Below are 15,605 nucleotides of genomic sequence, written 5' to 3' on the forward strand. Positions count from 1 at the left end.
GCCTGGATCTGGATGACCAACCTGGCCCATAAGGGATCTCCGGACAGTCGGTTACCCAGGCACAGTCCCATACCACCACAAAGCCTCCCCCCTCAGGAAACACTAGAACAGTACCCACCCAGCAGGCCCAAACCTCTGTCCACAGGACACATCAATCAGCAGTGTGTCCACCACTACAGTGGCAGTTGGCACACGGTTCAAGGACAGAGGCACAGGACAACAGGGAAGCTGGGAGTACTGCTATGTGACAGGGGGAGGACAGGCCCAGGGAACCAACTCTCCAGGAGGCACTCACCAAGATCCTAGGAGCATACCACCATTCCCAGGAGACAATGGACCAGATACTGGACAAAATGCAGGAGAACCAGCAGCTGCAGGAGGGACAGTACCTGGGGATCAGGGAAGACTTGAAGGACATAAACACCACCCTGGTCACCATTGCAGGGGTGCTAGCTGACATGGCCAATACTATGAGGGAGGCAGTGGCACACCACCAGGCCCCTACCACTAGCCAAACCGATGAACAGCCCTCTACGTCCGCTGCCGCTAGTGGACAGGAGGACCCGCCACAGGACCAACAGGCCACCAGCACTCCTCCCCCTGAAGAAGGAGAACCACCCCTGCGATCCAGGCAGAAGCCAGAGACTATTGCCAAGACCCCCACCAGGAAATAAGACTCTCCTGAATGTCACCCTTGTGTCCCACCCTGTCACCCTGTCCACCTTGAACTGCCATTGCTCCTCTTCCTATGCCCCATTGGACAATGCACCTGTGATCCACATATACTGGACTCTATCTTGGACTTTCCTCCACCATCAACCCTGCCCATTGCACATCCCCCTCTACTTATTAGCACTTAAATAAACACCCTTTGAAAAAAATACAAGTATGGAGTATGTCAAATGATTTAACTATGTATTCGTTTAACAAGGTATAAACGCTGCAACACAACTGTACAGTAATGTATACATAGGAACACACCAGAAGCGATAGTGGGGCACAAATATCTGCAAATAGAGATGCCAAAGGGAACAGTGAGTGGGCATAGAAGTGGGAAAATCAGTCTGCCAGTGACAATGTCAAACACAAAACTGTCAATTATAAGTGAAGTTACGCTGTCTTACCTGTGTGTCATTGAAAGTATTGACAAATTATTGCACTTCTGTGTCCTCATCCTCATCCTCTGCCTCCTCATCTTCACTGTCCACAGGGTCCACTGCTGCCACAGGCCCATCTCCAGCCTCATTCTCCTGCAGAAAAGGCACCTGGCAACCTAACGCAAGGTTGTGCAACATTCAGCATGCCACAATGATCTGGTAGACCTTCTTGGGTGAGTAGCACAGGGAACCACCTGTGAGATGGAGGCAATAAAACCTAGACTTCAGGAGGCCGAATGTCCTCTCGATAATTCTTCTTGTTCGCCCATGTGCATCATTGTAACGTTCGTCTGCCCTTGTCCTGGGATTCCTCACAGGGGTCAGTAGCTATGAGAGGTTGGGGCAACTAAAGTCACCTGCAAATATCGAGGGACAACTGTTAGCCACACACCAACCCTCAGGGCCCACACCCCTACACCAACATCCACTGGGTGGGAACAAGGGCTCACCTATTTGCCACACCAAGGGCCATATTTATACTTTTTGACGCAAAACTGCGCTATCGCAGTTTTGCGCCAAAAAGATTAGCGCCGGCTAACGCCATTCTGAAGCGTCATGCGGGCGCCGTATTTATTGAATGGCGTTAGCCGGCGCTAGCAGACCGGCGCTGCCTGGTGTGCGTGGAAAAAAACCACGTACACCAGGCAGCGCCGGCGTTGGGGAAAATGGCGTTAGGGCGTCTTAAAATGGGGCAAGTCAGGTAGAGGCAAAAAAATCGCCTCCACCCGATTTGCGCCATTTTTAACGACGCCCAGACGCCATTGACATGACTCCTGTCTTAGTAAAGACAGGAGTCATACCCCCTTGCCCAATGGCCATGCCCAGGGGACTTATGTCCCCTGGGCATGGTCATTGGACATTGTGGCATGTAGGGGGGCACAAATCAGGCCCCCATGCCAAAAAATTTAAAAAATAAAATAAAAATTATACTTACCTGAACTTACCTGAATGTCCTGGGGTGGGCAAGGGTGGCAGGGGGGGTCCCTGGGGGCATGGGAGGGCAGCTGTGGGCTCATTTTGAGCCCACAGGTCCCTTAACGCCTGCCCTGACCCAGGCGTTAAAAAGAGGCGCAAATGCGGGGTTTTTTGCCCCGCCCACTCCCGGGCGTGATTTTTGCCCGGGAGTATTAATACGACGCATTTGCGTCGCAGTCATTTTTTTAGACGGGAACGCCTACCTTGCATCTCATTAACGCAAGGAACGCGTTCACGCAAAAAAATGACGCTCATTTCTCATACTTTGGCGCTAGACGCGTCTAACGCCAAAGTATAACTATGGAGTTAGTTTTGCGTCGAATTTGCGTCGAAAAAAACGACGCAAATTCGGCGCAAACGGAGTATAAATATGCCCCCAGGTGCCTCTGGAGTTGAGCCATTACATATGGGATGCTGCGCTATTCCTCAGGATAAAGGCATCATGCACAGACCCAAGATACTTTGCATTGACATGGGAGATGTACTGGTCCACCAGGCACACTATCTGTTCATTTCTCCGGGGTAGGGAGACAAATGCAATATGTGTACCATCAATTGCCCCAATAATGTTGGGGAAACGTCCCATTGCATAGAAATCAGCTTTAACTGTGGCCAAATCCTCCACCTGGGGGAAAATGATATAGCTGTGCATGTGTTTAATCAGGGCAGACAACACTCTGGTCAGCACTATTGAGAACATTGGCTGTGACATTCCTGCTGCTAAGCCCACTGTCACTTGGAAGGAGCTAGTTGCCAGGAAATGGAGCACTGATAGCACTTGCACAAGAGGGGGGATCCCAGTGGGGTGACAGATAGCAGATATCAGGTCAGGCTCTAATTGGGCACACAGCTCTGTGACTGTGGCCCTGTACAGTCTATAGGTGAGGATAACGTGCCTGTCCTCCATTGTTGCCAAGTCCACCAGGGGTCTGTACATGGGGGGATGTCTCCATCTCCTATTCATCCGCAGCGGTTTCAACCTATGGGGCAAAACGGTGAGCAGCTGGTCAGTATCTAATATTTCCAAACACTACCTTCATTGCATGTTGTGATTGTAACAGTATATTATTGGATATGTCCAAATGGTGTTTATGTGTACTGTGACGCAGTTAGGTGCCATGGCCTGCCCCCCCCCCCGAAATGGCGTCTGCCTGTCCTGTATGGAGGGACATGTGGAAATGAGGTAATTCCGCTGACGTTGTGCGCCGTGGCGGGAGGCGGTGGAGAACCGCTGTGCAACTCCTCATTGGTTATCATTGGGCCCTATGGGTTACAGTGGCCAATGGTGATGTATGCCGGAGGTGACGGTACACACCGCCGTGGATGTGACCACCATTTTCTATCTGTTCACTCACTTGGTACCTGACCTTCAACAGGATAGGACCTACACTGCATGTGCTGCTGTGACCTGTGTCTGGAATCGACCATGGCTCGTATCACTGGGTAAACGGCCCCTTCCTTCACCCAGTGGAGTTGGAGAGACTGGTGGATGGGGTCCTACCCCAGTACCGAATGCTGTATGGGCCTTCAGACCAACAGGTGAGTAAGCTGTGAGCACGATGCATGGGGCATAAATGCATGGAGTGCTGCATGTGAAGGCCTCGTGTAGGGGGGGTGTTGGTGGAAGGGCCCTGGGCAGCTTGCTGCATGTATATATGGCCATGTCTGTGCGTAAGGGGATGTGAAGGGCTATGGTGGGCCTAATATCTTTCCCTGTGTCCATTTCCCTGCAGGTCAGCGCCCATCAGAAAAAGGATATATGGCGTGCCATCGTCAAGGATGTGCGGACCCTGGTGGTCTATGGCAGGTGGAGCACCCACTGTCGGGAACGGTGGGAGGACCTGAGATGCTGGGCATGAAAGATGTCGGAGGCCCAGCTGGGGATGGCCTCCCAACGAAGAAGGGGAGCCCGTCGATTCCTGACCCCCCCTGTGGCCTGCCTACTGACAGAGGCCTATCCACAGCTGGATGGGTGCTTGGGGACGTCACAGCAGCCACAAAGAGGTGAGTACAGTGCCCCAATATACTACTTGCTCGTGGTGGGGTGGTATCCGGGTGGGGGATGTGAGCCTGTGGATGCTCCAAGACCAGGCCGGACATTGCAGGGTAGATCCCATGTTGGGCAGGGTCTGATGTAAACTTCCTCCAACCAAGCTAGTAGGCATCAACTACTGGGCAGGGGTCTGTGGGTCTCAGGTATGCTGCAATTGGCGTTAGGTGTCCATGTCCATGGGCTGGTGACTGCATTGTGACTGGTAGTGCATTGCTTAGTGTGTAGGACTGTTCCCTGTGTGTGTGTGTTGTGTACACCAACGGTGGTATTGTTGGCGCCATTGACCAAGTGTACCCTTTGTCTCTTCCCCCCTTTTTTGTTTTCTCACCCTATCCTTCTGTGCATTAGCATCACCTGGCAGGGGAGCAGAGGCACCGGCGACAGAGGGAGCTGCATCCCACAGGGCTCAGGAGGCCAAATCCACTGACGGTGAGGGCACCAGTGGGACGGAGGGTGAGGGGAGCACCACGGCAGAGACTGGAGTGGACAGTTCGGATAGTGCTACCTCCTATGAAGGAAGCTCCCTGGTGGTGGCGGACACCTCTGTGGCCACCCCAACTACAGGCACAGCCACCACCCCCGTACCAGCACCGGCCTCACAGCAGCCCCTCAGCGAGTTTCCCATGCCCGCTCACCCAAAAGGGTGGGCATCTCCTTCGCCCGAGGCACCTCCGGCCCTGCCCCAGTTAGCCCTACTGCCCTGAGTGAGGAGGCTATTGACCTCCTGCGATCAATCTCTGTTGGGCAGTCAACCATTGTGAATGGCAGCCCAAATGCAACAGACAAATGCATTCCTGGAGGGCATTCACACTGGCATGGCGGCCCAACAGAGATCAAACTAGTAAACAAGTACACAAACACAATGGCAGCATTTGTCCCTGTTCTAGCCTCCCCCCTCCAACTTCTTCTACCCAATCCTATTCCCCTCAACCTCAACCTATCCCAAGCACAGGCAGACCAGCATGCACACAAGACAACACAAAGGAGTGGTTCAGGCAAACGCAAGCACCACACATCAACCCACAGGCACGCACAAAAAACACCATCCAGATGCAGACATACCAACATCCACTGCCTCCACTGTGTCTCCCTCCTCCTCATCATCCACCTCCCTCCCAGTTGCGTCTCCACTCACACCTGCATGCACCATATCCTCATCCACTTCTCCTCATCCACTCCCACCATCACCATCACACCTATCACTACACGCCCCTCACTGGCAGTCATCAGCCCCACATCCATGCACACGTCCCCTGTGTCCTCTCCCAATGTGTCTGTGCCCCCTCCTCTCTACAGCCCTTCAGCGAGTTTCCCACACATGCTCACCCAGGAGGGTGGGTATCTCCTTCGCCCCATGGACCTCAGGCCCTGCCCCAGTTAGCCCTACTGCCCTGAGTGAGGAGGTTATTGACCTCCTCCGAAACATCTCTGTTGGGCATGTCATCCAGGGGCTGGCAGCCCAAATGCAACAGACAAATGTATTCCTGGAGAGCATTCACACTGGCATGGGGGCCCAACAAAGATCAAACTAGTAAACAAGTACACAAACACAAGCACTCAGACACCCAACAGCCATCCACCTCACAACAGCATCCAGCCCATGCACCTGCACCTCAACACACCTCCTACAACCACTTCCTCTTCCTCCACTCCCAAACCTTCACCCTCTTCCCGCCCCAATGTCCCTAAGAAACTTTTCCTCTCCTCTGTTGACCTCTTTTCTACCACCGCCCCACCCTTCACATCGGGCCAGGGTGGTCAGAACCCGGGCAAGCACCTCAGCCACCCAGTCCACGGCCACAGTAGTGTCGACAGCTACTCCAGGTGGGAGAAGACACCGGGCAACTGGCAGCCACACTGAAAAGGTGCCTGCACCAGGTGCTGCAAGGAAGGCTAAGGAGGCACCACCAGCTGCATCAACGAAGGGCAAGGAGGTATCCCCAGCTGCTTCAAGGAAGGGCAAGGAGGCACCCCCAGCTGCTACAGGGAAGGGCAAGGAGCAATCCCCGGCTGCTGACAGGAGGGGCAAGGGGCCTACACCAGCAGGCAGGAAGGACAGGAGGTCTGGTACTGGGACTCATTAAGAGCCCCCACCACCCACCATGGTGGTTCAGCTGTCCGAGGCTGGTGGGGAAGGGCTGGAGCCTCCCCTCACCCCTGCCAGCACTGCCAACAGCACCGTCACCAGCACCACTGCCAGCAGCAGCAGCAGCCTCAGTGGGCAGCCGTCTGAGTCAGCAGGGGAAGCGCTGGAGCCTCCCGCCACCACTGGCAGCACTACCACCAGCACCGCCACCAGCACTGCCACCAGCACCACGGTCAGCAGCAGTAGCCCCAGTGGACAGCCGTCCAAGGCTGCAGGGGAAGGGCTGGATCCTCCCCCACCACTGCCATCACCGCCACCAGCACCACCACCAGCAGCGCCACCAGCACCACTGCCAGCAGCAGCAGCCCAGTGGGCAGCCGTCCGAGGCTTCAGCGGAAGGGCTGGAGCCTCCCCTCACCACTGCCAGCACCGCCACCAGCACCACCACCAGCACCACTTCCAGCAGCACTGCAACCAGCACCGCCACCAGCACTACTGCCAGCAGCAGCAGCCCCAGTGGGCAGCCGTCCAAGGCTGCAGGGGATGAGCTGGAGCCTCCCCCCACCACTAGCAGCACTGCCACCTGCACTACCACCAGCACTAGTGCCAGAAGCAGCAGCCCCAGTGGGCAGCCGTCCGAGGCTGCAGGGGAAGGACTGGAGCCTCCCCCACCACTGCCAGCACAGCCACCAGCACCACTGCCGCAGCAGCCCCAGTGGGCAGCCATCCGAGGCTGCAGGGGAAGGGCTGGAGCCTCCACCCACCACTGCCAGCACCGCCACCAGGACCACCACCATCACCACCACCAGCACCACTTCCAGCAGCAATGCCACCAGCACCGCCACCAGCACTACTGCCAGCAGCAGCAGCCCCAGTGGGCAGCCGTCTGAGGTTGCAGGGGAAGGGCTGGAGACTCCCCCCCACCACTGCCATCACTGCCACCAGTACTGCCACCAGCACCGCCACCAGCACCGCCACCAGCACCACTGCCAGCAGCAGCAGCCCCAGTGGGCAGCCATCCAAGGCTGCAGGGGAAGGGCTGGAGTCTCCCCCCACCACTGCCAGCATCGCCACCAGCACCTCTGCCACCACTGAGCAGCCATCACCGCCGGCAGGCAGTGTGTAGTCCTGCATCCATGGGCTGTTGTGCAGCCTGGCCCCTTCAAATTTTGTGGGTCTGACACCCAGGTGATAGACTGTGGCCTTGCACTCCCCATGATCTGCATCACAGGGCACAATGCCCCCTCCAGAACCAGTGGAAGAAGCCATCCACTCACCCTATCCTCCACAGGAAGAAGCTCACTGGGCACAATGCCCCCCTCCAGAACCAGTGGAGAAGCCATCCACTCACCCCATACTCCCCAGGAAGAAGCTCACTGGGCACAATGCCCCCTCCAGAACCAGTGGAGAAGCCATGCACTCACCCTATCCTCCCCGTAAGAAGCTCAATGGGTACAATGCCCCTCCGGAACCAGTGGAGAAGCCATCCACTCACCCCATCCTCCACAGGATGAAGCTCACAGGGCACAATGCCCCCTCCGGAACCAGTGGAGAAGCCATCCACTCACCCCACCCTCCCCAAGAAGAAGCTCACTGGGTACAATGCCCCCTCTGGAACCAGTGGAGAAGCTATCCACTCACCCTATCTTCCACAGGATGAAGCTCACTGGGCACAATGCCCCCTCCGGAGCCAGTGGAGAAGCCATCCACTCACCCCATCCTCCACAGGTTGAAGCTCACTGGGGACAATGCCCCCTCAGGAACCAGTGGAGAAGCCATCCACTCACCCCATCCTACACAGGAATAAGCTCACTGGGCACAATGCCCCCTCCAGAACCAGTGGAAGAAGCCATCCACGAGAGAGACTGTGGCCTTGCACTCCCGAGGACCAAGCAGTTGGCAAACCAACCACTTGAGAGACTTTGGCCTTGCACTCCCCAGGACCAAGCAGTGGGCAAAGCACCCACTTGACAGACTGTGGCCTTGCACTCCCCAGGACCAAGCAGTGGGCAAACCACCCACCCAATTGAGAGACTGTGGCCTTGCACTCCCCAGGACAGCGCACAGGGCATGTTGCTCCCTCCAGGACCAATAGTGTTGTACAATCTTCCGGCTGAGGTGCCCCCCCCCATTCCCCGTCCCCCTAAGGTGCCGTGTATTTTCGACCTGATGCCCCTGCAGTGTTCTCTCCGTGTTGTTGCAGCAGTGAGGCAGGGCCTTGGCCTATGTGTTGTGGCCCTGTGTCCCACGGACATTGAGGACTGGGCAGTGTCCCTACATTTGTATATATGTATATTCATTTGGATTTTGATGCACTTATTCATAGTATTTCATCGTGTTACACTCACTTTCTTCAAATCATTTTGCCCGTGCATTAGTCCTGAGGGCCCCCCTGGGTAGATATTTTATGTTGCTGCTTCTGGTTGTGTGTATGGTGTTGGGGGTGGGTATGTGTGTGTTGCGTGTATGTGGCACTCTCTTTTTCCTTCCCCCTCCCTTGTGTGCTAGGCGGAAGTACTCACCGTGGTCGTTGTCGCTGGCATTGGTGTTCATAATGTAGCAGAAGGTAGACGAGCTTGGAAAATATTTGCAACTCGGGCTCCATGGCGGCGTGGTTGTTCCGTGTGTCTCCACATGTGAGTCCTTTGACTTCTAAGTTCTGTTTCTTCCAGGCTTTTGATCTCATTGGTACTGCCCCGGAAAAGGTGGCTGATAGGTCAGTCATAATAGAGTGGGCGGTACATTGTCTTCCGCTTGGCTGTTGGCGGTTACCGCCGTGGTGCTTGTTGATTCCATCCAGGTGGTCGGTGTGTTAAAGTGGCTGTCTGTCTGAGTGGTTTCCGTTGTGGTCATGATTCAATTTTTGTTACCGCTGGCCTGTTGGCGGTATTACCGCCGCTTTATCTCTGTCTGCCAGGTTTGTAATGAGGGCCTAAATCATTTAACCAAAAGTTGGAAGATATGAATAGGACATCTGTGGAGAAAATTGGTGGTGCCCTTTAGACCTGCTGGCAGAGGAAGAGGATTTTGTTAAAGGAAATCACTTTTACCTCCACCAAATCTCCTCAGCCCTTTTGAGGCAGGGGTCATGGCCAGGGCACCCCTATAGCAGACAAGTCCCAGTTTACTCCAGCCTCATCCTCTACTATACCATGACTATGTCAGGAGTCCTCCATAGCAATTTGGTGGCAGAGTAAAATATTTTTCTCACATATGGCAATCACGGATCAGAGACTGAGGGGCGGTCGATATCACAGAGAACAGTCTAATGATGCGATTTTTTTCCCCAGCCCACGAACATTTTTGCCAAACTCCTCTGCCAAAGCATCCTTTGTGTCAGCCAGCTCTTTTAGAGGGTGTCGAAGAGTTGCTTTCCAAAGCAGCTATAATTCTGGTACCACAGAGAGAACAAAGAAGAGGTTCCTACTCCACTCTTTTTTCTGGTCTAGAAATGTCATTTTCTTTTTGTCCTGTTTTGGACCTGAAAAGATTGAATTCTACAATTCCATATCAAAAGTTCAAGATGGTGACTCTATACTCAATGCTTCCTCTGCTGAAAAAAAAGATGGATTTTTAACATCTACAGACCTACATGATGCATATTTGCACATCTCAATTCACAAGGACTCTCAGACGTTTCTTAAATTATGTGGGGGAAAAGACACTTCTAATTCCATTCTTTTTTCTGGACCAGAAATGTCATGTTCTTTTGTAATGTTATGGTCCTAAAAAGAGTGAATTTTTCCATTCTATATGAAAAGTTCAAGATGGTGACCCTAGACTCAATACTTCCTCTGCTGAAAAAAAAAAAACATTTTGACATCCATAAACCTAAAGGATGCATATTTGTACATCCCAATTCACAAGAACTCTCAGAAGTTTCTAAGATTTTGTGTGAAGAAAAGACACTCCCATTCCTTTGGTCTCTATTCGGTTGCTTCTGCTCCAATAACTTTAGCAAGGTTCCTAGCTCCTATGGTGGGTATTGTGCATTCAGAGGGTACCAGGGTCCTTCCTTATTTGGAAGACTGGCTGATTGATTCTCATTCTTTTTCTAAGTCCAAGGAAGACTTCCAGATAACCTTTTAGATTCTGTCCAGATTCACATTTCTGGTGGATTTGGAGAAATCCCAGCCATTTCCCTTGCAGTTATTCCAGGTCATTGGTATGCAATTTAATACAGAGGCATGAAGGGTTTTGCCCAGTAATAAGAAAGAGAAGCTGATGTCTCATCTTAGTTCTCTGCTTTTGAAACCTCAAGCTTCAGCCAGGAAATGGCTAGAGGTTTAGGGGGACATAGGCTCAACGGTGTCAATTCTACCATGGGCCCATCTCCATTTTATCTCTTTATTCATCACCTGCAAATATTTTGGTGTCCAGTGACTCAGGATTACTCTGTTCTTGTGGTAGCTTAGGTATCCCAGGACTTCCTTTGATGGTTTAAGAAGGGGTCATTAAGCAGGGACCCCTTGTTTCTTCTTCCATCTCTCTTAGTTATCACAACAGATGCCAGTGGAGAAGGGTGAGGGGGCTACCCTTTTCTCTCATCAGATTCAGGGGAGGTGGATGCCTTCTTAGATGCAGATGTCCTGGAAGGAATTAAACATGGTGCATTTTGCCCTATTGAGTTATCGTCCTTTAATCAAGAACCAAGCTATTCTGATCCACGCAGAAAACCAGGTTTTCAGGAGGTATCTGCAGCACCAGGGAGGTATGGGTTCATCGTCTCTGGATGAGTTGACCCATGTCTTTGGTCTTTGGGCAGAGCAGCATCTTCTCTCTCTCCAGGCAGTATATCTTCCCGGGAGGGAGAAAATTCCTGCAGACCATCTGAATTGTGTCTTCCGTTCATCAATCTCAATGGTTCTTCAGGAGATAACACAGACGCATGGGTGCCCTTAGTTAGCTCTTTGTGTCACCAGGGAGACTGCTCAGACACAACAGTTTTTCAGTCTAACTCAAAGCCCGGGGGTATGGATAGTAGATGTGTACTCAGGTTTATGGCTAGACGGTCTCCTCCATGCATTACCTCTCATTCCACTGATTCCCAAGGTGATATAGAAGATCTCAGTGGATCAGGTCTGGATAATTGAAGTGCTTTCCTTTTGGCCCATGAGGAATTGGTTCCTTCTCCTGTTGCAACCGTAAGCTTCCCCTCATTGGGTTCGTCCTGCGGGGATGTCTTATCTGTTGTCCCCAAGCCTCAAAACAGCAGCAATTCTGAGACTGCACTTGATGATTTGCAACTTGAGAGGTTGAGATTTCAGGAGTTGGGTTGTTCATGGGAGGTAGCTCAGGCAACTCAGCAGTCTAGATGTTCTGCTACTATGAAGGTTTACAGTAGGCATTGAAAGTTTTTCTCTAAGTGATATTCTGACAAGGATCTCTCCCTTTCTGATTGTGATCCAATGAAAATTCTAAATTTCATTCAGGGTGGGGTTTCATTTGGTTTGGTAGTTTCTGCTCTGCTTAGTCAGTGGGCAGCAGTCAAAGCATTTAGGAAGTCAGAACTTGAAAAGTTAAGAGCTGCTGTTTTATAGGTTATTAAGCATTTTCTAGTGGTTCATTGCCTGATTCCTTCATGAGATATCCCACTTGTTTTGAGAGCACTACAAGTGGCTCCATTTGATTCACAGGAGTCAGATGATCTTAAGTACTTAAGTACCTGTCTTATAAAGTGCTGTTTCATTTGGCTGTTTTTCAAGGCTTAGGACTGCGTAAATCTGAGCCTTTCTGAATTTTGATCCTTTTCTTCATTTTCTTGCAGTCAAAGTGATTTTGAGACTGAAGCCTTCATTTGTCCCTAAGGTTCCATCAAACTTTCATAAGTCTCGAGATCAGCTTATTCCTGTTGATTTTTTCCTCTGGAAAAAGACTTGCATAGCATGGACTTACATCAAGCCCTGTCTGTTTAGGTGTCCACAAAAACGTCTTTCAGAAAAGCACAATCATTGCTTGTGACATTTGGTTTTGCCGGTACAGGGTTGGCAGCCCTTTATGGCAACTTTGAGCAGAGGGCTGAAAAAGATGATTATATGAAAAATCCCACAATTTTTTGCCAGACCTTGTGTACAGAAGGTCATCTAGGTGTATGGCGGCATCGTGGATTATGTTAAAGGGCCCTTTGATAAAGGACAAATGTGTGTCAGCTACCAGGACTATCCCTCACAAGTTCATGCTTCATTATTTACATGTGGGACAGTTGTCAACTAGTTTTGGTGACAGGGTATCGGGTGCTGTTCACCATAGTTCTTTAGTTTTTTGTTTAATAAACAGTGTTTTGCAGCATGGAACCATGATTGTGGTCTATTGTTGCTCGTGTTCTGGATCAGTTGAAGTTTGCTAAGTGACAGCTTGTCAATATTAAACAGTAGGGCATTGCAGTAATCTATTTTCGAGATAACTAGAGCAAGCGATACAATCATTTGGAGCTTCTCTATTAAATAGGGAAATATTTTTCTCAAAGTTTTCAGTATCCAAACACAGGTTTTAGTGATGGAGTTAACCTGTGGTTTAAAGGATAAGGCAGTGTCGAAGATGACTCCCTGATTCTTAGTTGAATCAATTGGAACCGGTAGGTCTCTACACACTGATGGCCACCAGCAGGCGCTCCATAAATTTCTACTAGGCCCAAAAAGAAGAATTTCCGTTTTGTCGCCGTTCATTTTGAGGTTTTTGCCCATCCATCTATTAATCTCACACATACATTGCTAGAAGCGGTCAGCGACTTCTTCCCAATTCCCATGAATAGAAATGATTAATTGGGTATCGTTCATGTAAGAAGAGGTCTGCTAATGGAGCCATGTACAAATTAAACAAAGTGGGACTGAGTGAAGAACCCTGAGATACCCTGCATGGTAACTGGTATACAGGAGCTTTAAAGTCCCTACATGTTACTATAGTAGATCTATTTTCAAGAAAAGTCTTCAGAATGTCTAGAGCTGTGCCTCTAATGCCTGCCTGACGTGGGCGATGCGTCATAATTTGAAGAGAGATGGTATCAAATGCTGCTGATAAATCTAAAAGTACTAAAATAGTGCCAACTCCCTCATCAACTAGTTTCCAAATTGTATCTGAAGTGGAAATGAAAGCAGATTCAGTGCCTTGGTTCTTTCTAAAACCATGCTGAGTGGGATCCAGACTACCAGAGTCTTGAAGAAACTTGGCTAATTCTTCATTGATATGTTTTTTGAAGATCTTAGATTGGAAAGGCAGTAAGGCAATGGGCCTTAGATTCTTGAGGTCGTTAGATTTACCATCTGCTTTCTTTTTCAAGGGAATCACTGTTGACTCCTCCCAAGAGGAAGGAAACACACCCGAGGTCAAAACCTCCTGAAGAATGGGGACAAGAGCAGTGGAAACTAGATCCGGGACAAGCTGTAAAATGTGAGGTGGACAGGGGTCACTAGAGGACACAGATTTAATGGTTGTCATAAGCTTTTTAATTTTCTCTGATCCAAGAGGCTGAAAGTTTGTCAGTGTAAGATTGTCATCTCTTCTAAAATTATTTTGGGGTTCATGTAACTCACATATGTCCCCAGTTTGTGGAAAATCCGCCTGGATGTGTAACATTTTGTTTTCAAAATACGCTGCCACCTTATTGCAGACACCTTGAGAATACTCCAAATCTGTGGGAGTATTAATGTCTTTCTCTATTCTACTTGAGTAGTAATCCGTTTTAGCAGTATTAATGGCATTTTTGTACAGACTAAGGGTAGTTCTAAGATTTTGCGTAGGAGTACGATCTAACCTCCATTTCTGTTCTTGTTGACGGTATTTCCTTTGCCAATTTTTAAGGGCGTTCATAAACCACGGGCAATTGGCCTTTTTCCTCCCCGAGTGCCGTGGTGGTTTACAGGGGGCCAGCTGCTCCAGGGCTATTCTAATTCCCTGATTAAATCTCTCTGGGGCCGGTAGAGGAAGATCCTCAGCAGCTTTCCAGCTTGAGGCCAATGCCGGCCTTAGTTGGGACACTTTAATGCTGTTCCAGTCCCTAACTGGCTTCGGTGGGAGGGATTAACTGACTTTGTTAGTCAGTGTAAAGCTGAGAAGATGGTGATTAGTCCAATCTAAAGCCCTATTGTCTGTAATAACAAATTCATTGTTACAGACGAATATTCCATCAAGTATATGACCAGGCCTATGAGTGGCTGACATAACTATCATATTCCAGTCAAAGTCTCCCATAAGATTGAGAAAATCTGTAATGTGGGGATCATCAAAATGAATATTAAAATCCCCCAGAATTATAAATCTGGGATTCATAGTTAATGGCTCCATAATACATGGCCAATGTTGTAAAAAAGTAGAATAAGGCCCTGGGGGTCTGTAAATTAACAGTCACTCAATGAGTGTAAGGTTTCTCTGACAAACTTTAAACCGGGCAGCCTCGCAGATTGCTGATGGCATCTTTAGCAGTTCCCAGCAGCAGCTAAGAGTCGACCTAAAAATCAATGCCAGTCCACCCCCTCTTCCCGTAGTTCTATCCAATCTTAGGAACGAGTAACCGGGGGGTTGCTGCCATGAAATCAGGACATGAATCTGCCTTAGCCCAGGTTTCCGTGACAAACAGCCAATCTAAATTATCCTGATCGATTAAATCAAATAATTCAACCCTGTGCTTAATCAATTAGCACTCATCAATCAAGGCATAAGTCATAGTATTGGTATCAACCGATTTTATGTTTTTATAATACTCTTGTGTCACTTGGGATGGATGGAGAGAGGGCTGAGGGGAGGTGAGATCAGAAACTGGCCTGGAAGGCCATTGACAATGTACACATCTCCAGCCTTCTAACTTACTGGGGGAAATCTTTGTTCTGTGTTTACACTTCTGCTTCCTTTCCAAAGCAAGGAGTGCATTAGAGGAGTAAGAGATAAAAACGTTCTGAGGGCGTTGAGAGGCATAGCTTCCGGCCCCCGGGCCTGAACAGATGCGGACAGGTGCAGATGGGCTTGCTTTCAGCACAGTTTGCTATTCGTGTGACTCTTGTGCAGAATTTTTTTTTCAAAACGTTAGTACTGTTGCTAACGCACGTTTCCTTGTGCACAAAACAAATCAGTCTCCACGGCTGTTGCCATGGTGCTGACACAGCGCGAGAAGACATTGACACTGCTGTGTTTCCTCGCGCTTGAGCAAATTAAATGAGATATTTTCCCATTTTATTCTTTATCTTATCGTGTTCTGAAGTGACTTCCCAGCGTTTCAGCAGTATCGGAAACTTTTAAAACTAATAACTAACGACGGACCTTTACTTGTATAAAAAAAAAAAAGTAAAAACAGAAAATGGACAATTACTGAATGTCTTGTCAGTTTGGCCATCTTTGTGTGGGA

The sequence above is a fragment of the Pleurodeles waltl genome, chromosome 1_1 (assembly GCF_031143425.1).
Source record: "Pleurodeles waltl isolate 20211129_DDA chromosome 1_1, aPleWal1.hap1.20221129, whole genome shotgun sequence".
NCBI lineage: Eukaryota > Metazoa > Chordata > Amphibia > Caudata > Salamandridae > Pleurodeles > Pleurodeles waltl.